The sequence below is a fragment of the Sus scrofa genome, chromosome X (genome assembly GCF_000003025.6).
Source record: "Sus scrofa isolate TJ Tabasco breed Duroc chromosome X, Sscrofa11.1, whole genome shotgun sequence".
Classification (NCBI taxonomy): domain Eukaryota; kingdom Metazoa; phylum Chordata; class Mammalia; order Artiodactyla; family Suidae; genus Sus; species Sus scrofa.
The window spans coordinates 104,673,184-104,698,415 of NC_010461.5; the positions used below are offsets into that span (position 1 = coordinate 104,673,184).

General features: G+C 37.9%; 1 long non-coding RNA gene and 1 pseudogene across 2 annotated transcripts in view; both read right to left on the minus strand.

Moving 5' to 3' along the window:
• Positions 1 to 25,232, minus strand: part of LOC102165678 — a 93,135-nt gene that overhangs the window by 15,273 nt on the left and 52,630 nt on the right. The window contains exon 2 of one of the 2 annotated variants that reach the window (XR_309283.3): positions 511 to 585. The exons of the other annotated variant lie outside the window; for it this stretch is intronic. This is a non-coding gene — a long non-coding RNA (uncharacterized LOC102165678). The remainder of the gene's footprint in view (positions 1 to 510; positions 586 to 25,232) is intronic. 2 annotated transcript variants of the gene reach the window in all.
• LOC100521833 lies at positions 3,500 to 4,489 on the minus strand (annotated as a pseudogene).

Sequence of the window (25,232 nt, forward strand, 5' to 3'; positions counted from 1 at the left end):
GGTTTCATTGATTGCCCAGCCACATGATTTAAGATGTGTCAACAAAAGGGACACAGCCTTTTTTAAATCTGGAAGAAAATCACTCGTTAACAAAATGTCATCAATGTATCAATAATAATGACATTTATGGACTGCCATTGATTTATCCTATTTGGCCAGGTCTTTGGCCACCAGGCCATGACATAGCATAGGACTATGTAGATATCCTTGTAGTAAAATGGCAAATGTCCACTGTTGGCTTTCCAAGGTAAATGCAAACTGATCTTGACTCTCAGGAGCTATGTTAATTGAAAATAATGTATTGCCTAAATTGGCCACAAGATGATAGGTACCCAGTTTACGACTCAAACTATTCATAAAGTCGGCTACTAGGGGCACAGCAGGATGCAAAGGAGACACAACTTTATTTAGCTCATGAGAGTCCGCTGTTATTTGCCAGGTGCCATCTGGTTTTCATACCAGCCACACAGGTGAGTTTCAGGGGCACTGAGCTGCCCATATATTACTCACCTTTTTTAGTTCGGTTATGGTCGCCATAATTTTCTCATTACCTCCAGGGAGACAATATTGTTTTCTGGTGGTAACCTGTCACGGAATGGGTAGATGTACAGGGGCATGTTTAGCATGTCATCTCACCACTATTTTCATTAAGCACACCTGGAGGTGAAATTCCCCACTGTAGTTTGTAACCATAGCTCTTGGAGTACATATATTCCTAAAATATATTCTGGGATTGGGGACAAATAAACCTTATATTTTCTCGGTGGCAACTGTCTAGTTCCTAAAGATAACTTTATAGCCTGGGCCTTAATGTGTGGCCACCATATCTACCTACATACAATATGGGGCCTTGGAATTTTTTCAGGCTTGCCATATAGGTACGTACACTCAGTTCCAGTGTCAACCAGGGCTAGTACTTATACATTTGTTGAGGACAAATGTATAGCTAACTCCATATGTGGCCTTTGGTCCCCACTTGTCTTTTGCAAATGTGTACCTCGGCATTCATCCTATTCAAAGGCAAAAAGGGCATCCTCCCTCCAAAGGGCGACAAACACCAAATGGTCCTAGAGCGCATGGCTCTCATCTGTCTTCTTGACTCTTTAATTCCTTCTTTGGGTGTGACCCTGCAACTCACGACAATGAACTTCTGATCTCCCTGAAGCTGCTGCCATAATTCTAATAAATACACATTAGGCTTGCTATCTATCTTGGCTTGATCTACCCCTGCCCCCAAGAGGTCTGTCCACATTTTGGTGTGGGTAACTCTCATGGGCTTGTTTGTTTCCTTTAAGGGGGTCCCAAGGCTTGTTTTGCAACTGCACAAACCCTTCTCTCTGGTGTCAGCTCTCAGCCTCACCCAGACTTGCCACCATTGTAGTTATGTCATTAGTCCTTCACCCCACATATAGAGCCAAAATGGCCATTAAAGACCCAAAGGGGGCATTTTGCAGCATAAGGCCCCAAATTCCTGCTGCAAAACATTCTTCATCAGGCCCATGAGCATTAGGATTAAACATAGCTTGCCACATTCCTAATTTTTGTAACATTTGTACCAGTTTGGTATATGTATGCCACTTACAGTTTTAGGTATATCTCACACATTGTCCCATACAGTCCACACAGCTGCCATTATCCAATTCTACAAGGAATGGTTACCTTGGCCATGTTGTCAACTGTTTTGCAGTCACTGTTCCAATGAGGGACACATGGTCACTAAAGGTAACTTTTCCATTTCCTGGGCAGAAGAAATAATACAATCCACCCCTAAATCCCATTAACCTTAGTTACCAGGCAGCCAGTTATTGTCTGGCCACTGCCACAACCATTAGACCAGGTCTACCAGTTCTGCCTGAGTATATAGGCAATAAGCGGTGAACTCTATCAACTGTGGGAGCCCAGCAACATGGGAAGATTGGCTGCTGTTGTTTTATGTTCTGGATCACGACTGGATGTGCCCACAAGGGCAAGGTATGATCTTCCTCTTCCTCGTCCAAAGGTCCTCTCATCTCAGTGTAGGTGTACTGATCCTCCTAGGGTTGGTACCCTTACTGTCGAGCACCCAAACATTCATGGGGGGCTGCCATGCTGTCCTGTAATTCTCATACTTTGTTGCACTCACACAGCATAGCCTCAGTCTCTGACTGCAGAGCTGTAAGGAACATCTAACCTACAACCCCAGACTCCACAAGGGTGCTATGCTTTTCCAAGGCCTCCCTTACCACATGCAGGGCTTTCTCTATCTTCACAGGGGACCCCGTCCACCTCAGTCCATTCCTGGGAGGATGCCCAGGAAGAGAGGAGGCTTGCCACCAAGTACCACATACTCAAGGCCACCCACTCCTCGACCCCTCCCAAAGGGGCTGAAGGCTCCACACCTGGCTACTGTGAATCCTGCTGATGACACCAATTATTGTGCAGTCTACCAAGACCAGGCAGGTTCGATCTGGAATCAGGCGACCTAAAGAAGAGCTGAGGCACTGTGGGTAGGTAAGACATCCCTTTACCGGCTTCACAAGCTGCAGCAGTGGTGTGGAAAGTTATACTGGTGCAGAACAAATCCAAGAGTTTGCCAAAATGTTACATAAGAGGGGGTCGTCATGCTATTTGACTGTACATGCACATGTATAACTATCATTATATAATATTGATGCACCAGAAAGATATGGCAGCTAGGCGGAAAGAGCCTGAGTTACTCCATTTTCCCCACATCACCTAATATCACACAGTCACACACTTAAGTGCCTTCCACCACCACAGGGATACCAACAGGGATGTAGTACAAACTCAAGTGGAATCAAAAGAATGAAGCAAACTAGGATAGCACTGCACAGACTTAGAAAACTGAAGTGTCCTTGATACCTTGGTCCACAAAAGCAGACCATGACCTACATTCTAAACTTAAACAGGATGACTCCCTGCTAAACTAAAAGGTTTAAATAGGATCAAGAGTCTCCTATACATAAAATGTCCTGGATACATTTGATAACCACATATCACACCAAGAACACTCTGCTGCTTTCAACATCACCTATGTTTTTGATATTTGCTCAAATGTACTGTTTTCCAGTGAACTTGTAAGTTCAGCTGAATTTTCAACTCCAGAATCTGTATCTCTTTAATGATCTTCTCAATTTTGCAACACATTGGTCTCATATCCTTCTTTAGTTCTTCAGACACGATTTCTTTTAGATCTTTGGATACATTTACAATAGATTATTTGAATTATTTCTCTAAAATGTCAAACATCTAGGATTCTTCAAGGACTCTGTTGATCTTCTAGTTTCTACTGATTGCTTTTGTTATTTGTGTACAACTTTTATTCTTGTTTCTTTGCAGTCATAATTTTTTGTTGAAAACCAGGAATTTTGAATATTATAATGTAACAACTCTGGAAGTCAGATTCTCTCTTCTATCCAGGATTTGCTTTTGTTGCTATTTGTTGTTGTTGTTTTAATGGTGGCAGAATAGTTTATTAAGTTGTGCCTTAGTATAAGCACTAGGGCTTGCCCATGGTGGTCTTAATGTACAAAGCCCAGATGTGTTGCCAATTTTTCCTGAGGAATGGCACCAGGAAGTTGACAGCTAAGTGGATGTTGTACAGAAGCTCATCATCTTCACATGGCCAACAGCCACTGCCAAATACAGCAACTTATTCATCTGGAACTTGATAGTGGACTTTACTTCATCAACTTTGGCCACCATGTTCTCATTGTGGGTCAGCAAGGAAGGCAACTTGCCACCCTTATTTAGGCCTGAGCCCAGGATTCATGGGATCTGCTTGATTAGAGACCCTGAAGCCAAAAAAGGCATCATACTTCTCAGCCAGCTTCTTGACCAGTTTCTTATTGAGTTTCTTCAGGGCCTCCATGTTCACGTGCAGGTATCCTACAGCCTTGTCCTTATCACAATGCTGCTGGTCTCCCAGAACACACAGAGAGAACTTCGGGCAGGGAATAGACTGGAGACCAAGAAGCATATGGTGGAAGAATGGTGACCAAGAAGCATTTGGTCTTCTGAGGGTCATAGTCCTTCAGGTTGATCTGAAGCTCCACCATCTCCAAAAACTTCCTGCACTGGTTTCCATGCATGACTTCCTATACTACCTCATAGAGGGTATTGCAGGAGACTTTGCTGCTCATGGTATAGACAAATCAAACAATAACAAATATTTGAGAATGAGATCCATTTTTCTCCTTCCAGTACTGTGAATGTGTGTTATTTTCAATGCTACTTCTGAGATGGGAGTTAAGGATCAGATCAGTGTAAGTTAAAATTCTCCAAAGCTCACTATTGTTACTGATACTCAGCCATTTTTCTAAAAAATTGGTTGCTATAAGCTGTTGGGTTGCTGCAAGATTTTGGTCAATTCCTGAAACAGTTAATTCTGATCATTTGCTTTTTAAAATTGCTCTTATGGATCAGAAGAATTTCAGAGTTCCTTACTCTGCCATTTTCTCTGATACCTCCATATAACATTCTTAAAAATGCGTTGTTATAGAAATGGCTAAGTTAGCAGGTGGTAAGGTAGGCTAAAGGAAGAGTGTTTCTGTGTGTGTGTGTGTGTGTGTGTGTGTGTGTGTGTTTAGTTGTTAAAGGGCAAATATCAGGGATCCTTTTGTTCATGGAAATGTTCTGTATTTATTGTGATGGTATATACATAAAAAAACATAAACCTAAACATGAATACACATTGAATATAAGTAAAAAAGAAAATCTGAACAAGATAGGTGAATTGTACTTATGTCAATATACTGGCCATGATATTGTACCATAGTTTTGGAAGATGTTATCAATGAGCAGAACTGGGTAAAGTGTGCCTCTAAGTTTTATTTCTCACAACTGTGTGAGAATATACAATTACCTAAAAACTGTTAAAAGTTTAAGTATATAAACTAATAAGGGTATTGAGTTGTTAGAAGGATAAAAAGATAGTTTTCTGAGGAAATTAGATTCCATCTGTTTAGAAAATGGCTAAATAAGTACATTGGTTGTATCTATGTTGTCCAATACTTCAACTTTTCAGTACATACAGTGGATAATTTTATAAGTGGGCAGATGAAAATATATCAATAATGAACTCTTTTTTGGTGTGTGATTATTCATTCACTTTGCATAGAACTTTTAATATAAAAATACATAGGAAGAAAATAAACTATACAATAAAGGTAAAAAGAAAAAATAGCTGTTACCAAAATTCTGTGATACAAATATAGTGTCCTAAATTGGTCAACAGGAAGAACAAGCACTGAAATAATTTAATGGTTTTACTTTAGTAATGTATTTTAAATTAATTTAAATATTATTCATTTATGATTGGCTATTTCCAATTCATATTTGGGCTTCAGTACTAGGATGTGTCCTTATGTCTCAAGTGAAGAGCCCCACATACCCTGGATAAACAATGTTCTTAGTCCTGTGGTTTCTGCTTATAGCTTTACTATTATTTTACTGCATAATTTCTACTAGTCATTACAAATGTTCTTGCAAATTTCTTTTGAAAGTATGCTTTTATTAGTTTGAAAGTTTTCTATCCCTTGCTGTGTGAAAACGACTCTTGCTGTGATTAAATGAAGAACAAAAAGTCACTCACGGCAGGTCTGGTGGCATTCAGTACCCTTTCATGCAGAGTAAATGGGACTGGTGGGCTTTCTACTGAACATTATTTCTGGGACTCTTCAGAAAGAAGTAAACTGTGTGAACCCTACACAGATGGGCTCTTATGCCTTTTCAGAAAATCAAGAAAGAGAATTATTTTTTCCTTTGGTTGACAAAGTTGAATAGCTCCAGATTATTAACATTAGTCACTTTTACAGCTGTCCCAGTTTCCTCTGTGTGTACTCAGGCACAGATATTTCTTTCTTATTTTTTTTCTGTTATACCTTATGCTGAACCAAAGCAAGCAGAAAATTTATAGGAAAACTACTTGTAAGAGGACAAGACCAGAAATAGACAGTGGATTACAAGAATGACAAGATCTCACGAGATAGGAATTTCTCTCTCTCTCTGTCTCTCTCAAGCGTGTGTGCAGACTCACTGCTGTGTGCATGTGTCTATGTCTGCCAGTGTAGTCCTATATGTGACTGAATGTTTACTAGTTGTGTTTTTAAAACAAAAAGGAAATGAAATAGAGAAAAGGGGAAAAACTAGTTCATTGTGACAGCAAATTTTAAAGGATCACTATAGAGTCATATGTATTTTCCTGGTCCGGGTTGTATACACTATGGTATGACATTTTCTGTCACAATAGATCCAATTGACAGTTGAGGAAGGCCATATAGTCTTGGGAACATTTTAGAGACAAAACCAAGTGAAGCAGTCAAACAAGATATTTTTGTACAGTGGAGATAATACAATTTATCAAATGAATTGCTTTAGATATATTAACATTCATGTTTACCTAATTCTTTTTTTTTTTTTTTGTCTTTTTGCTATTTCTTTGGGCCGCTCCTGCGGCATATGGAGGTTCCCAGGCTAGGGGTCTAATCAGAGCTGTAGCCACCGGCCTACGCCAGAGGCACAGCAATGCAGGATCCGAGCCGCGTCTGCAACCTACACCACAGCTCACAGCAACGCCGGATCGTCAACCCACTGAGCAAGGGCAGGGACCGAACCCGAAACCTCATGGTTCCTAGTCGGATTCGTTAACCACTGCACCACGACGGGAACTCCCTTTTTTTTTAATTTTTTTTTTCCTAATTCTTAACTAGTTTTTCAAAACTGTCATATCAGTTAGCTGTTCTAAAATTGTTTCTAAATATACAAAATTTTCTAAGTAAAAATTTTTTTAAAAACTAAGAAAATTTAATTAAAACTAAATGTGTAAAACACATCACTGAAGTTATAGGCTAAAATCCAATAGGTTTAAAAAGGGCTAAATACATTAATCAATGATATTTTTATGGTTAGGAAACAAAAATATCTGGCATTTATTTTTGATCTTTGAATATAATGTCATAACTAGCAACCTTGCTGTTCTAAAGATAGTTCTTTATTATCCATGCTAAGGGATAAAATAAGGAATGAAAAGGTGTATGTTGGTGAAGTAGTCTTTGTGGTAGAATGAACTATTATTCACTATCACTTCTTCCATCCTTGTTCTTGCCAAGTTTCTCTGCCCTACTGAGTTTGGTCATGGACATGCCACATTTGTTACATGTGAACAGAAGCTTTAAATGCAAATGTGGCTTATAGCTTTCTTTCTTTCAATCATTAAAAACATGGCCCTCAATCATTAGAACAGTTTGTTCAAGATAATGAATACATGACTTTAACATAGATTTCTGAATGGAAAGTCGAAGACACATGTTTAGACAAGCCTAACTGAGCCCAGCACATACTGGCCTAGTAGAGTCTAATAAGGTCAACATATACAAATAAAACTCAAGAGAGCTCAAGAGAGTTACAAGGAATCTTAGCCCTAAAGTAACATAAGTAAGAAATGCATATTTGTTTGTTTTAAGCCTCTAATAACATATCAATATGATCCTGTAACACTATTTTATATATATTTTTAAATAGCACAGCTTATAGGATCAGTTCAGTCAGACTGGCTCTCTGATATAATCAACTATTATATTACTGATCATCAAAATGGAAGAAAACCTGTAGCTGATATCCTTATAAACAATTGTGTCAGACCACACTTAGATTAATATTAGGAAATTAATGAGTGATATAATCACAGATAATAATGACAGCACTTTGGGCCATACTTGTAATCCATAAACTTGATTATAAATAAAATTTGATAGAATATGAAAAACAAAATTAACGAAAAAACCTTAATTTGTTCTTCACTGTGAAGTGCAGATTAGGACACATGTAATCAATGCACAAGACATGCTCCTCTTAAGTTATTTCATTTCTAACAATTTCTCAAGATTGATTACTCAAATAATCACAATTAATAGAACTGTTTATCATTATAGTGAGGCACTCAGTTTTTATAAAAAGACATTCTTAGAATCTTTATTTTAAAATATATGCAATTATTATAATTTTTATCTCTTTTCTTATATCTTTAGTACATGCCATGCACTATGTTCAGAAACAGTTATAAATAAAGAGCATTAAAGCATAAACACTGGGGGAACAAACAAGGAAACTACAATGATGATAAAAAGCTCAATGTTTAGAAAGAATGCTAAAGACTAGCTGAATGGAAACTTGGCAAGTGACTGTGCCCAGAATCACAATGCTAATCTCTATCGGTGTGTAGCATTCCCAGGACTTCTAAAAGTTAGAGATGAATGTATTCTCAGTAAGCAGTAGAAAGCCTATCAGGTTCCCTGAAACCTCCCAGTATCATGTAACAATAACCTTTATTTTGGAATTTACTTTTTTAATCTGTCCCATACTGCTTCCCAAGGTTGGCTTTGCATTCATTTATTTTTAAAAAAACTAAATCCAACAGCGATTGCATCCAATGCTGACTGTTAAAAGATAATTCTGCTTAAATGCACAGTGATAGGCTGAGATATGCAACTCTTATTAGTGATACTGGCCACATACTGATGAACTTCTATTTCACAACTACATTTAGAGTATCATTTACATTGAAGGAAACTGTTTTATCTCTAAGGCAAACAAGTGGAAAAATCCAAACCAAATCACAGAATCATACAAATAGAAAATAAATGTTAATCTATATTTCAGGTACCTCTTGGTTACTCATTCACTCATTTATTTAAAAAATAACTAAGGAGAGAGAGAGACAAGATGGCGGAAGAGTAGGGGGACATGCTCGCACTCTCCCACAAACACACACAAAAAAAACCACAACTACAGGATAAATGACTCGCACAGAATAGCAACCAATCGCTGGCAGAAGAACCTAAACTCCAATAACGGCAAGAAGTTTATGACATTACTAGGTAAAACAAGAGAAAAGAGGAGAGTGAGAGAAGGTGAATCCCAGCGAGACGGGCACTCCCGAAAGGGAACTGAGGAGGAGAAAGGGATCCCGCACCCTGGAAAGTCACCTACTTGGGGGAAAGATCAAATGAACCAGAGGAATCTCCAGATGCAGAGAAGAGTGTAGCAGTAAGTTGGAGTTCTGAAAAGCAGACCAAGAACCGAACGGACCATCTGAACTATGGGCACAGTCACCAAAAATTGAGATGCCTGGGTGGGCGCTGGGCACCGAGACCTCGGCTCTGGAGGTTAGTCCCTGGGAAAGGGCTGGGGGGTGGGGTGGAGTGGAGTCTGCTTGGGAGGACTAGAAACCAGTCTGTCAAGTTTGATGGGGCAGAGACTGCCTGAGAGACTAGAAAACAAAGCTGTCGCAGAGGAAGGGAGCAATACTCTAGGGGCGGGGAAGTGGAAAGCCACATCAGAGGGAACCTGGGAGAAGAGCCTGGTCTGCGCCCGTGCTGGGCAGGGGAGAGAAGAAGGGGTAGGTCCCCATAGAATACTCCCCACACCACAGCAAGCTTACCGGCCCACTAGCTAGCAGAAAGCTGTGCTTCCCAGTGCATCCCCTCCCCCGACCCCCGCCACCCCCTACACACTCGCTGGACCTGGGGCTGCCTGCCATCCAGGAGGGCTGGCCTCAACAATTGCCAGAAGCCTACCACCACAGGGGCTGTCCCTGCACAGGCATGCTTGCCCATGGAGGGTCTACACCCCCACAGAGCAGCACCAAACACCACCAGCCCCCGAGAAAAGGCCTGCAGTCCAGAAAAGCTAGAACAAGCCTGACCGGGCCGTGAAAAGATCTGCCCAATTCTCGGACGGTCTTTCTGAGTCAGGCGGCCCTGAGTAGGAGCATCTTGGGTTGGCAGCGGCCCAGCTAGCTTCCAAAGCCTTCAGGGGGAGCCGAGCTCTAGCAGATCAGCTGCATAGGACTGCCAGCTCCAGGCAGGACCCGCTGCAGACAAGAAAAGCTGCAACAAGCCTGGCTGGGCCGTGAAAAGATCTCAGAGAGTCTTTCTGAGTCGGGCTGCGCTGGGGAGGAGCCAGTTGGGATGGTAGTGGCCCAGCTAGATGCCAAAGCCCTCAGGGGGTGCCACACTCTTGCAGAACAGCTGCAAAGGACTGCCAGCTCTCTGCAGGACCCCCTGCAGCCCAGAGAAGCTACAACAAGCTTGGCGAGAATGGGAAAAGATCTGCCTACATTCTCAGGCCGTCTTTCTGAGGTGGGCTGCCCTAGGGAAGAGCCTCCTGGGTTCTCAGTGACCCAGACAGCTTCTCCAGCCCTCAGGAGGTGCTGCACTCCTGAGGAACAGCTGCCCAACACCGCCAACCCCCTGCAAGAACCCCACAGCCTAAAAAACACCAGAGCAAGCTCTGCATGACCGAGTGAAATCTGCTACCATCGTGGTGTGGACCTCCCAGTCCTGTCTGCCCTCAGGAAGCCCTCCTTTGCTTCAAAGAGACACTGTTAGCCCCATCAGCACTCCAGAAAAGCCACACTGCCTCAAAAAAGATTGACCAACAATGCCAGCCCTCAGGAAACATTCCACGGCAGTGACAAGGCAAACACTGCCTGATCACGGAGAGTACAACTCCCTCAGGAGAAAGAAAACAACAAGCAAGATGAAGAAGCTAAGAAACCACCCCCAGTCAAAACAACAGGAGAACTCACCTAAAACAGTCAACAATGAGACAGATCTCTGCAGTTTGACAGACCTGGAGTTCAAAAGAGAAACAGTGAAAATACTGAAGGAATTAAGAGAAGATATGAACAGTAATGCAGATACCCTCAGAAAGGAACTAGAAAATATAAGGAGGAGCCAAGAAAAACTACAACATTCAGTTGCAGAGATGCAAACTGAACTAGGGGCAGTAAAAACCAGAATGAATAATGCAGAAGAACGAATCAGTGATACGGAAGATAGAATAATGGAAATCACCCAATCAGGTCAGCAGACAGAAAACTGAATCAAAAAACAGGAAAGCAATATAAGAGACCTGTGGGATAATATAAAGCAGGCCAATCTACACATAATAGGAATTCCAGAAGGAGTAGAAAAAGATAAGGGAATGGAAAATATATTTGAAGAAATTATCACTGGAAACTTCCCAAATCTAAAGGATACTGGGTTCAATATACAGGAAGCACAGAGGGCCACAAACAAGTTGAACCCAAATAGACCCACACCAAGACACATCATAATAAAAATGGCAAAATTTAGGGATAAAGAGAGGATCCTAAAGGCAGCAAGAGAAAAGCAGAATGTTACCTACAAGGGAACCCCCATAAGAATATCTGCTGATTTCTCTACAGAAACACTACAGGCCAGGAGGGACTGGCAAGAGATATTTAAAGTGCTCAAAGGAAAAAATATGCAACCTAGAATACTCTATCCAGCAAGAATATCATTTAAAATAGAAGGGGAAATAAAAAATTTTTTCCAACAAACAAAAACTAAAAGAATACATCAACACAAAACCCAGGCTAAAAGAAATACTGAAAGGGCTTCTCTAAACCAAAAAGAAAGGTAGGAAAGGGAAGAAAAAAGAAAAGAAAAAAAAAAGAAGAAGAAGAGGAAGAACTAGGACTGAGGAAAACGCAATCAGAGAGCAGTCACTCAGATAAGCCAGCATACAGATTTAATCATGAACATGCTTCAAACAAAATAAAATTAAAAAGAAAAAAATAAAAAAGTCATCAAAACCATAAAATGTGGGCAAGGGATGTTAGGAAGTAAATAACCCTTTTTGTTTGTTTGTTTGTATGTTTCCCTTCTTAATTTTAATATAGTAATGAAGTGTTTGAACTTACAGGACCATCAGGCTAAAACACACAATTATGGGAAGGGGTTAGCATACTTAAAAAACAGCGTAACCAAAAGCCAAAACCAAATAGTGCATTTGAAAAAAATGGAAAAAAAAAACACTCAAGCAGATAATAACAGGAGACCATCCAACCAAAAAAAAAGAAAGGAAGAATGGAGAACCATAGAATCAACTGGAACACGAGGTTCAAAATGGCAGAAAATACTCATCTATCAATTATCACCTTAAATGTCAATGGACTGAATGCCCCAATCAAAAGACACAGAGTGGCTGAGTGGATAAAAAGGCAAAAACCTTCATTCTGCTGCCTACAAGAAACTCACCTTAGGACAAAGGATACACATAGATTGAAAGTGAAAGGGTGGGGAAAAATATTTCACGCCAATAGACATGACAGAAAAGCAGGAGTCACAACGCTCATATCAGACAAAATAGACTTTAAACCAAATACATAAAGAAAGACAAAGAAGGACACTCTTTAATGATTAAGGGATCCATCCAAGGAGAGGATGTTACTATCATCAACATATATGCCCCAAATACAGGAGCACCCAGATACATACATCAAATATTAACTGACATAAAGGGAGATATTGATGAGAATACAATCATAGTAGGAGACCTTAATACCCCCCTCACACCAATGGACAGATCCTCTAGACAGAAAACCAATAAAGCAACAGAGATCCTAAAGGAAAGAATAGACAAGTTAGACTTCATTGACATCTTCAGGACACGACATCCAAAAACATCAGAATACACATTCTTCTCAAATGCTCATGGAACCTTCTCAAGAATCGCCCACATATTGGGACACAAAGCTAACCTCAATAAATTTAGGAGCATAGAAATTATCTCAAGTATCTTCTCTGACCACAAGGCCAGGAAATTAGAAATCAACCATGGGAAAAGCAAAGAGAAAAAACCTACTCCATGGAGACTCAACAACATGCTACTAAAAAACCAATGGGTCAATGAGGAAATCAAGAAGGAAATTAAAAACTACCTTGAAACAAATGATAATGAAGACACAACCTCTCAAAATCTATGGGATGCTGCGAAAGCAGTGCTCAGAGGGAAATTTATAGCAATACAGGCCTTTCTCAAAAAAGAAGAAAGATCCCAAATGGACAACTTAACCCTCCACCTAAACGAATTAGAAAAAGAAGGACAAAAAAGACCTAAAGTCAGCAGCTGGAAGGAAATTATACAGATCAAAGAAGACATCAATAAAATAGAGACTCAAAAAACAATAGAGAAAATTAATAAAACCAAGAGCTGGTTCTTTGAAAAGGTCAACAAAATTGACAAACCCCTGGCCAGACTCACTAAAAAGAGGAGAGAAAGAATGCAAATAACCAATATTATAAATGAAAAAGGAGAAATCACAACCGATACAGCAGAAATACAAAAAACCATAAGAGAATACTATGACCAACTGTATGGCAACAAGTTTGACAATCTGGAAGAAATGGACAATTTTCTAGAATCTTACACCCTGCCAAAACTGAATCAAGCAGAAACAGACCAACTGAACAGACCCATCACTAGAAATGAAATTGAAGAGGTCATAAAAACACGCCCTACAAATAAAAGTCCAGGACCAGATGGCTTCACAGGCGAATTCTATCAAACATATAAAGAGGAATTGGTGGCCATCCTCCTTAAACTCTTACAAAAGGTTGAAGAAGAAGGAATACTCCCAAAGACATTCTATGATGCCACCATCACCCTCATTCCAAAACCAGGCAGAGATACCACCAAAAAAGAAAACTATCGCCCAATATTATTGATGAATATAGATGCAAAAATTCTCAACAAAATCTTAGCCAACCAAATCCAACAACATATCCACAAAATTATACACCATGACCAGGTTGGGGTCATCCCAGGTACACAAGGATGGTTCAACATACGCAAAACAATCAACATCATACACCACATTAACAAAAGAAAAGTCAAAAATCATATGATCATCTCAATAGACACAGAAAAAGCATTTGACAAAGTCCAATATCCATTCATGATCAAGACCATCGCCAAAGTGGGTATAGAGGGAACATTCCTGAACATAATCAAAGCCATTTATGATAAACCCACAGCAAATATAATACTCAATGGGGAAAAACTGAAAGCCTTCTCACTCAAATCTGGAACAAGACAGGGATGCCCACACTCATCACAGCTCTTCAACATAGTTTTGGAAGTCCTAGCCACAGCAATTAGACAAACAAAAGAAATAAAAGGCATCCATATAGGAAGAGAAGAGATCAAACTGTCACTGTATGCAGACAACATGATACTATACCTAGAAAACCCTAAGGACTCTACCCCAAAACTCCTTGAACTGATTAATCAATTCAGCAAAGTAGCAGGATATAAGATTAACATTCAGAAGTCAGTTGCATTTCTGTATACCAGCAATGAAATTTTAGAAAAGGAATACAAAAATACGATACCTTTTAAAATTGTACCTCACAAAATCAAATACCTCGGAATACACCTGACCAAAGAGGTGAAATTTTAATCAAAGAAGATGTAAAGAAATGGAAAGATATTCCATGTTCCTGGATTGGGAAAATCAATATTGTAAAAATGGCCAGACTACCCAAAGCAATCTACAGATTCAATGCAATCCCTATCAAATTACCCATGACATTTTTCACAGAACTAGAACAAACAATCCAAACATTTATATGGAACCACAAAAGACCCAGAATTGCCAAAGCAATCCTGAGAAACAAAAACCAAGCAGGAGGCATAACTCTCCCAGACTTCAAGAAATACTACAAAGCCACAGTCATCAAAACAGTGTGGTACTGGTACCAAAACAGACAGACAGACCAATGGAACAGAATAGAGAACCCGGAAATAAACCCTGACACCTATGGCCAATTAAGCTTTGACAAGGGAGGCAAGAACATAAAATGGGAAAAAAACAGTCTATTCAGCAAGCATTGCTGGGAAACCTGGACAGCTGCATGCAAAGCAATGAAACGAGAACACACCCTCACACCATGCACAAAAATAAACTCCAAATGGCTGAAAGACTTAAATATACGACAGGACACCATCAAACTCCTAGAAGAAAACATAGGCAAAACACTCTCTGACATCAACATCATGAATCTTTTCTCAGGTCAGTCTCCCAAAGCAATAGAAATTAGAGCAAAAATAAACCCATGGGACCTCATCAAACTGAAAAGCTTTTGCACAGCAAAGGAAACCCAAAAGAAAACAAAAAGACAACTTACAGAATGGGAGAAAATAGTTTCAAATGATGCAACTGACAAGGGCTTAATCTCTAGAATATATAAGCAACTTATACAACCCAACAGCAAAAAAGCCAATCAAGCAATGGAAAAATGGGCAAAAGACCTGAATAGACATTTCTCCAAAGAAGATATACAGATGGCCAACAAACACATGAAAAAATGCTCAACATCGCTGATTATAAGAGAAATGCAAATCAAAACTACCATGAGATATCACCTCACACCAGTCAGAATGGCCCTCATTCATAAATCCACAAATAACAAGTGCTGGAGGGGCTGTGGAGAAAAGGGAACCCTCCTGCACTGTTGGTGGTAATGGACGCTGGTACAGCCACTGTGGAGAACAGTTTGGAGATACCTTAGAAATCTATACATAGAACTGCCATATGACCCCGCAATCCCACTCTTGGGCATACATCCGGACAAAACTCTACTTAAAAGAGACACATGCACCCGCATGTTCATTGCAGCAGTATTCACAATAGCCAGGACGTGGAGACAACCCAAATGTCTATCGACAGATGATTGGATTCGGAAGAAGTGGTATATATACACAATGGAATACTACTCAGCCATAAAAAAGAATGACATAATGCCATTTGCAGCCACATGGATGGAACTAGAGAATCTCATCCTTAGTGAAATGAGCCAGAAAGACAAAGACAAATACCATATGATATCACTTATAACTGGAATCTAATATCCAGCACAAATGAACATCTCCTCAGGAAAGAAAATTATGGACTTGGAGAAAAGACTTTTGGCTGCCTGATGGGAGAGGGAGGGAGTGGGAGGGACCGGGAGCTTGGGCTTATCAGACACAACTTAGAATAGATTTACAAGGGGATCCTGCTGAGTAGCATTGAGAACTTTGTCTAGATACTCATGTTGCAATAGAACAAAGGGTGGGGAAAAATGTAATTGTAATGTATACATGTAAGGATAACTTGATCCCCTTGCTGTACAGTGGGAAAATAAAAAATAAATAAATAAATAATAATTAAGGAGAGCTCTTGAGTGCTAGTCATTGTCTTATATTAAAGGAATACAGTAGTCAAGAAAATATAAAAGTTCATGTTTCCATGGAATATCTTTAATTTTCTAGTTGGAGAGGCAGAACAAAAAGTAAAGTAATTAACTAGTTCATAGTTGATAGTTACAAGAGATATTAACAAAACGTAGTGACTTAGGAAGTGGGGATACTACATGAAGACCAAGAAGATATTCTGACATCTGGTTTCCAGTCCATTACAAAGGAGCTTGGAAGTCGTCACCCCATCCTAAAAACAATCAAAAAGCTGAAAAACTGAAAACCAACAACTCTTTTTAGATATATCAGAAAATTGTGATTACAGGGCAAATTACTGCCCCCCAGATTGGAGGAAAAGAGAGTTGGATATATAGATCACAACTTTTCAAGTGGATGCCCATGAGTAGAAATTTAAATAGGAACCAGTACCAGAGTAGGAAAACTTAAACTGCAATTGGAAAATGGCTGGAGGCTCCATATAAACAAATCTGAGAGTTGAAAAATCTAGGAGGTGCCAATCTTAAAGGGGAATGCTCACACTTTTGTGTTTTACTGACAGGAACTCTACTAGGGTTTCACGCTTACAATCAGAGAAAAATTTCCTCAGGACTCTGGCAGGAGGAGAAAAGAAACCATTTTGGAATATACCAGAGCATTCTATTCTTCTTAACAAGGCCCTCCCTTAAGAAAAACTATTTAGTAGAGCCCAACCTACTGGAGTTTAATTCAAATCTAACTGACCTGAGGGAAAGAATCCAACTCCATCATCCTCTTCTTCTTCTTCTTCTTTATTTTTTTCTGTCTTTTTAGGGCCTCATCCATGGCATATGGAAGTTCCCAGGCTGGGTACAAATCGGAACTGTAGCTGCCAGCCTACACCACAGCCACAGCAACACCAGATCCAAGTTGTGCCTGCAACCTACACCACAGGTCACAGCAATGCCGGATCCTTAACCCAGTGAGAGTCCAGGGATCAATCCCATGTCCTCATGGATACTAGTTGGATTCATTACTGTTGAGCCACAATGAGAACTCCCCAGCATCCTCTTGCTTTGAAATGGGGAAAGGGGGAAAAGGGAAACACTCAACTCCAGCCCCCTCTGTCCATCCCATTGTCCACCTAAAATGGTGGGAGGATGGAAGAACTTCTGAAGTTCATAGTCCAGGGACACAAGCTCACTAAAAGACTGAGAGCTAGTCATAGGAGTATAGGACACTTTCTCCCCACACCTCCCCAGCATATTACCAAAACCCCATTTACCACAGTTTCTTTTACCTAGTACATAATGTCCAACTTTCTATACAAAATAACATAATTTTATCAAAAAATAAAAAGCACAGTTTTAAGAGACAGAGCAAGCATCATGATCAGAATTAAATATGGTGAGAATTTGGAATTATCAGAGAAGCAATGTAAAATAACTATGATTAATATGCTAAGTTCTCTAATGGAAAAATTAGACAACACACAAGAATAATTGGGTAATATAGACAGAGAAATGTAAATTATAAGATAAGAGTCAAAATGCTAATACTATAGCAGGAATGAATAAGATCTTTGATAGATTTATGAGTACACTGGACATAGCTGAGGAAAAAAAAACTCTGAGCTTGAGAATATGTCAATAAAATCTTCTTGACTGAAAATCAAAAAGAAAATTTACTGAAAGAATGGAACAGAGCATTCAAGAACTGCAGGAAAACTTTGAAATGTAAAACATATAGGTAATAGGAATACCAGAAGGAGAAGAGATAAAGGAACATAAGAAACATTTGAATAGTGATGAGAATTTCCCCAAATTAATGACAGAAATCAAACCACAAACCACATCGCTGGGATACTCAGAGAACACCAAGCAAGGTAATTGCTTTGAAAAAAATGTATCTAGTCATATCCATTATATTCAAACTTCAGAAAATCAATAATAAAGAATAAAATCTTGAAAGAAACCAGAGGTGATAGGCAATGCCCTTACCTATACAGGAACAAAGATAAGAATTACATCCTGTGAAGTTCTCATTGTAGCTCAGTTGATTAAGAACCCAATGCCTCTGTGAGGATATGGGTTTGACCCCAGGCCCAGCATAGTGGTTAAGAATCTGGTGTTGCCATGGCTGTGGTAGAGTCCACAATTGCACCTCCAACTCAACCCATGGCCCAGGAACTTCCATATGCCACAGGTACAGCCATAAAAAGAAAAAGAAATTACACACTATTTTTTCTTAGAAACCATGCAAGCGAGAAGACAATGTAGTAAATATTTAAAGGGCTTAAAAAAAAGTCAGAATTCTGTATCCATTAAAATAACCTTTCAAGGGTAAAGGAGGAATAAGGACTTTCTCAGATGAATAAATAAAGAGAATTTGTTTCAATAGACTTGTCTCACAAGAAATGTTAAAAGCATTATCTCAGAAAAAAATATTTGTCACAACTTGGAACTATATAAAGGTAGAATGCTACAGAAAGTTATGATAAAATATTTCATTTTTTCTTATTCCTAATCTATGAAATAACAGTTCAAAATAATAATAGCAATTATGTAATTAATGATTGCAGCTAATGTATACTTTAAATGAGTTAGAAAAGTGGTATAAGGGATGGAAAAGAGGAATAAGGAATACAGGAATATTTTATTATTATAAGGTACTTGTACTACATATGGAGCAGTATAATATATTTGAATGTTGAAATGGAATAGTTGCAAATGGACATCGCAAAATTTTGCATTGTAAAAAAAAGTATAATTGATACACTGATAAAGATAGAAAATATAATTATACAAAATGCTAAATAAAAACTATAAAAGATGAAAAAAGGAAGACAAAACAGAAGCAAAATAAGGTCAACAGAAAACAGTAAAATATATGGTAAACATTAATCCAACTATATAAATAATCACTTTAAATATCAATGGCCTAAACATACTGATTAAAAGACAGATTGTCAATATGGATTATAAAACAATTCTCAACTACATGTTGTCTACAAGAAACTCATTTTAAACACAGACACATGTACATTAAAAGTAAAAGAATGGGAAGTTCCCTGTGGTGCAGTAGGTTAAGTATCCTGCTAGAACTAAAAGGAGAAACAAATGAAGTCATTATTATAATTGCAAACTTCAACACCTCTCAATCAGTAATGAACAGATCCAGCAAGCAGAAAATCAGTAAGGACATAGTTGAATTGAACAGCAATATTAATTAACTAAATATAATTGAAATATAGACTACTCCATACAGTAACAGTAGAATACACATCCTTCTCAAGCTTACATGGAATATTCACCATGATAGACCACATTCTGGGTCATAAAACACACCTTACCAAATTAATATAATAAAAATCATACAATGTATGCTCTCAGATAAAAAAAATGGAGTTAAACTAGAAATGAAAAACAGAAAGATAGCTGGAAAATCTCAAAATACTTGGAAATTAACCAACAAAATTCTATGTAACTCATGTATCAAAGAGGAAATACCAAATATAAAATAAAAACATAACATTAAAATTTGTGTGATGGAGTTCCCACGGTGGCTCAGTGGGTTACAAACCCGACTAGTGGTATCCATGAGGATGTGGGTTTGATCTCTGACCTCGCTCAGTGGGTTAAGGATCTGGCCTTGCCATGAACTGTAGAATAGGTTGCAGATGTGGCTCAGATCCTGTGTTGCTGTGGCTGTGGTATAGGCCTGCAGCTGCAGCTCTGATTCAACCCCTACCCTGGGAACTTCCATATGCTTGCTGCAGGTGTGGTGCAAAAAAAAAAAAAAAAAAAAAAAAAAAAAAAAAAAAAAAAAAAAAAGGAGTTCCCATCGTGGTGCAGTAGTTAATGAATCCGACTAGGAACCATGAGGTTGCGGGTTCGGTCCCTGCCCTTGCTCAGTGGGTTAACGATCTGGCGTTGCCGTGAGCTGTGGTGTAGGTTGCAGACGCAGCTCGGATCCTGCATTGCTGTGCCTCTGGCGTAGGCCGGTGGCTACAGCTCCAATTCAACCCCTAGCCTGGGAACCTCCATATGCCCCGGGAGCGGCCCAAGAAATAGCAACAACAACAACAACAACAACAACAAAAGACAAAAAGACAAAAGACAAAAAAAAAAAAAGAAAGAAAAGAAAAAGAAAAATATAAAATAAAATTTGTATAAGGCAGTAACAGCAGTGCTTAGAAGGACTTTTATAGAATGGATCATATACATTACAAAACAAGAATGAGCTAAAAACCAGTGATCTAAGTTTCCACTTTAGGAAACTAGAACAAGAAAAACAAATTATATACAAAGTAAGCAGAAGAAAATATTTAGAGTAGAAATTAGTGAAATTGAAAACAGGAAATCAATAGAGAAAATAAACAAAAACCAGAAATTGACTCTCTGAAAAGATCAATAAATTTCATTAAGCTCTAGCCAGGATAACAAAGAACAAATATAGAATACTGAAATTAATAATCTAAGAAATTAAAGAGGAGACATAACTAAAAATTGTGTGGGCATTTAAAAGACAATAAAGAAATACTATCAACAATGCTATGACCACAAATTTGATAACCTGGATTAAATGGTCCAATTCCTTCAAAGAATCTGCCAAACCTCAAACAAGAAATATACAAGGTGAATAGAACTTTATCTATTTAAAACATTAATTAATAAGTGATAATCTTCCAAAACAAACAAAAATACCAAAGCCAGATGGGTCCACTGGTGAATACTACCCGATATTTAAGACAGAAAGTTTACCAAATATCTACAATTTCTTCCAAAGGATAGAAGAGGAGGCAATACTTCCTAACTAATGTTGTGAAACCAGCATTACCTTAATGTCAAAACCACACAAGACATTACAAGAAAATTACAAAGCAGTAACTCTCACATAGATGCAAATATCCTCAACAAAATATTAGCAAATCAAGCCCAATAATGTATAATAATTTATGTTTTATATAATAATTGTTATAATTTATTAGTTATTTAATAATAATATGTTATGACCAAATGGGATTTATTACAATTGTGTAAGGCTGGCTTAACATTCAAGAATCAATTAATGTAATCCATCACCTTGACAAGCTAAAGAAGAAAAAGGACATGATTACAACAATAGATGTAGAAAAATCATGAGAAAATCCAATGTCCATTCTTAAAAAAAAAAAAAAATTCAATAAACTAGGGATAAAGGGGAACTTTCTTAACATGACAAAGAATGTCTCAATGTAACATTTACAAATGCAACAGCTAACATCATACTTAATGGTGATAAAGTTGAAGTAAGAACAAGGCAAGGATGTCCCCACTGACAACTCTTTTTCAGCATCATATTAGAAGATCTAGCTAATGCAGTAAGACAAGAAAATTAAAAATACCAGAAGGAATAAACAAAACTATCTTTGTTCACAGATGAAATGACTGTATGTAGAAAATCTGAAAGAAGTGACCTAAAAATTTCTCAAACTAAAAAGCAATTATAGCAATTTCAGGATATAAGGTTAACATACAGACGACAATCACTTTCCTTATAAGAACAATAAACCAGTGGTATTTGAAATTAAAAACACAGTAACACACTAAATTATCACCACCTAAAATGAAATACTTGGGTACAAATCCAACAAAATATGTGTATGATCAATTCGAAAACTAAAAATCACTGATGAACAACAAAATAAACTAATTAAATTGAGAGATAGTCTGTGCTCATGAATAGGAAGACCCAATATTGTCAAGATTATCTTTTCTTTTAAACTTTATACATAGATAACAGTGCAATCCCAATCAAAATCCCTGCAAGTCATTTTGTGGATAATGACAATGATTTTTAAATTTATATGGAAAGAAGAAAAACACTCAATAGCCAACAAAATATTGAAAAAAATTTGAGTATTAATACTACATGATTTCAATGTTTAAATATAATTTTCTAAAAATAAAGACAGAGTAGTGTTGGTGAAAGAATAGACAAAACAGAATCAATGAAACAGAATAGAGTACCCAGGGACAGATAAACAAAAATACAATTAGCTGAAGAAGGAACAAAGGCAATACATGCAAAAATATGAACTAGACTTAGACCTTACACTGTCACAAAGATAAACTCATAATTAGTGATAGATCTAAATGTAAAATGCAAAAGTATAAGATTTCTAGAAGATAACAAGAGAAATTCTAGGTGACATTGGGATTGGCTATAAATTTTTGAAAAAACACCAAAGATACAATCCATGAAAGAAAAAATTGAACTTCACTAAAATTAACTATTTTTCTTGGTGAGATCACTGTTAAGATAAATAGAATATAAGTCACAGACTGGAGAAATTGCAAAATACATATCTGATAAAGGGCTAATATTCAAAAAAAAGAAATCTTAAAACTCTACATTAAGAAAATAACCTCATTAAAAATGGGATAAAGATATGAACAGATAGCTCACCAAAGAAGATATACAGGTGGCAAAGAAGCAGGTGAAAAGATGTCCACTACTACACGTATTTAGAGGAATGAACATTAAGATAATTTGATACCGGAGTTCCCCTCGTGGCGCAGTGGTTAACGAATCCGACTAGGAACCATGAGGTTGCGGGTTTGGTCCCTGCCCTTGCTCAGTGGGTTAACGATCCGGCGTTGCCGTGAGCTGTGGTGTAGGTTGCAGATGCGGCTCGGATCCCGCATTGCTGTGGCTCTGCCGTAGGCCGGTGGCTACAGCTCCAATTCAACCCCTAGCCTGGGAACCTCCATATGCCCCGGGAGCGGCCCAAGAAATAGCAACAACAACAAAAAAGACAAAAAAAAAAAAAAAAGATAATTTGATACCACTACACACTTATTAGGATGGTAAAAGTCTAAAACATTGATAACAAATGCTGGGGAGTATATGGAGAAACAAGAATTCAATTTATTGCTGGTGTGAACTCAAAATGGTACAACCACTTTGGAAGACAATGTGGCAGTTTATTGCAAAACTAAATGTATTGTAACCATGTGATGTAGCAGTCATGCTCATTGGTATTTACCCAAATAAAGTTAAAAACATGTCCACACAAAACCTGACACAGAGATATTTATTGCAACTTTATAATTTCTAAATTATATTTCTAAAACTTTGAAACAACCAAGATGTTTTTCAGTATCTAAATAGTGGCTATTGAACTGTTAAAAACATGGAGGAACATTTTTTACATGTATATTATTTCAGGTTATTTTCCATTTACAGGTTATTATAACCTATAATAGCACAGTTCCCTGTGCTCTACAGTAGATCCTTGTTGTTTATCTATTTTGTATATAGTAGTGTTTATATGTTAATCCAAACTCCTAATTTATTCCCCCCCTTCTTCCTTTGCTAACGATAAATTTCTTTTCTATATCCATGAGTCTACTTGTTTTGTAAATAAATTTACTTGTATATTTGTTTTAGTTTCCACATATAAGTGATATCATGTATTTGTCTTCTCTGACTTGCTCTATTTAATAAGATAATCTCTAGGTTCTACCATGATGCTGCATGGCAGAATTTCATTCTTTCCGTGGGTGAGTGGTATTCTATTGCATATATACACATTCTCTTTATCCATTCATCAGTTAATAGACACTTAGGTTGTTCCCATATCTTAGATATTGTAAATAAGGCTGTAATGAATATGAGGATGCATATATGCAATGACCATAGGGTGAAAGACCAAGAGATGTAATAATGTTGTATTATGATAGTTTTATTCTTAATTTTTTGAGGATTTTCCATACTGTTTTCCATAGTGGCTGTACCAATGTCAGTGTTCTGCTGACAGTTGACAGGGTACCTTTTTTAAATTTTTATTTCTTTATTTTTTGTCTTTTTGCCATTTCTTGGGCTGCTCCCACAGCATATGGAGGTTTCCAGGCTAGGAGTCTAATTGGAGCTGTAGCTGCTGGCCTACGCCAGAGCCACAGCAACACGGGATCCGAGCCATGTCTGCAACCCACACCACAGCTCATGGCAAAGCCGGATTGTTAACCCACTGAGCAAGGGCAGGGATCGAACCTGCAACCTCATGGTTCCTAGTCAGATTCGTTAACCACTGCACCACAACATGAACCCCAGGGTACCTTTTTTTGACATCCTTGCCCACACTTGTTATTTGTTGTCTTTTTGATAATAGCTATTCTGTCAAATTTAAGGTCATAGCTCACTATGGTTTTCATTTACATTTACCTGATAATTAGTGGTGGTAAATACCATTTCATATTCTTCTTGGCCATCTATAGGTCCTCTTTTGGAAAAATGCCTATTCAGGCAATTTTAAAATTGAGGGTTTTTTGATTGTTGAGTTGTACAAGTTCTTTATATAAGTTGGATACTAACTCCTTAATATGATTTGCAAATATCTTCTCCAATTCAGTAGGCTTCCTTCTTGTTTGGATGATGGTTTCCTTTGCTGTGCAGAAGCTTTTTAATTTTAGTCTCATTTGTTATTTTTTTTCCCCTTACCTTTGGAGACAGATCCATATAAAGATCACTAAGAGTGAGGTAAATGGAGATACTACATGTATTTCCTCCTAGGAATTTTATAGTTTCAGGTCTCACATTTACATTTTTAATTCATTTGAGTTAATTTTGTATATAGTGTAAGATAATCATCTAATTATATTCATTTGCATGCAGTGGTCAAGTTTTCCTAATACCACTTATTGAAGGGCTGTTCTTTCTCTATTGTATGTTCTTTGTCATTCTGTCATAGATTAATTTTCCACATGTTTGTGTTTATATCTGTGCTCTCAATTCTGTTCCATTAATCTATGTGTCTGTGCCAGTACCATACTGTTTTGATGACCATAACTTTGTAGTATAGGTTAAAATCAAGGAGCATGATACCTCCAGCTTTGCTATTCTTTCTCAAGATTGTTTTGGCTATTCATGATATTTTGTGGTTCCATACAAATTTTAGGATTATTTGTTCTAGTTCTGCGAAACATGCCATTGGAATTTTGACAGGAATTGCACTGAATCTGTAGATTGCTTTGGGTAGTATGGACATTTTAACAATATTAAACTTCAAATCCATGAGCATGAAATATCTTTCCATTTTTTTGTATCTTTAATTTCTTTCATCAATGTCTTAGAGTTTTCAGTGTACAGGACTTTCACCTCTGTTAAATTTATTCTTGTAATGGGATTTTTTTTTTTTTTTTTGCTTTTGTAGCGCTGCACCTGCA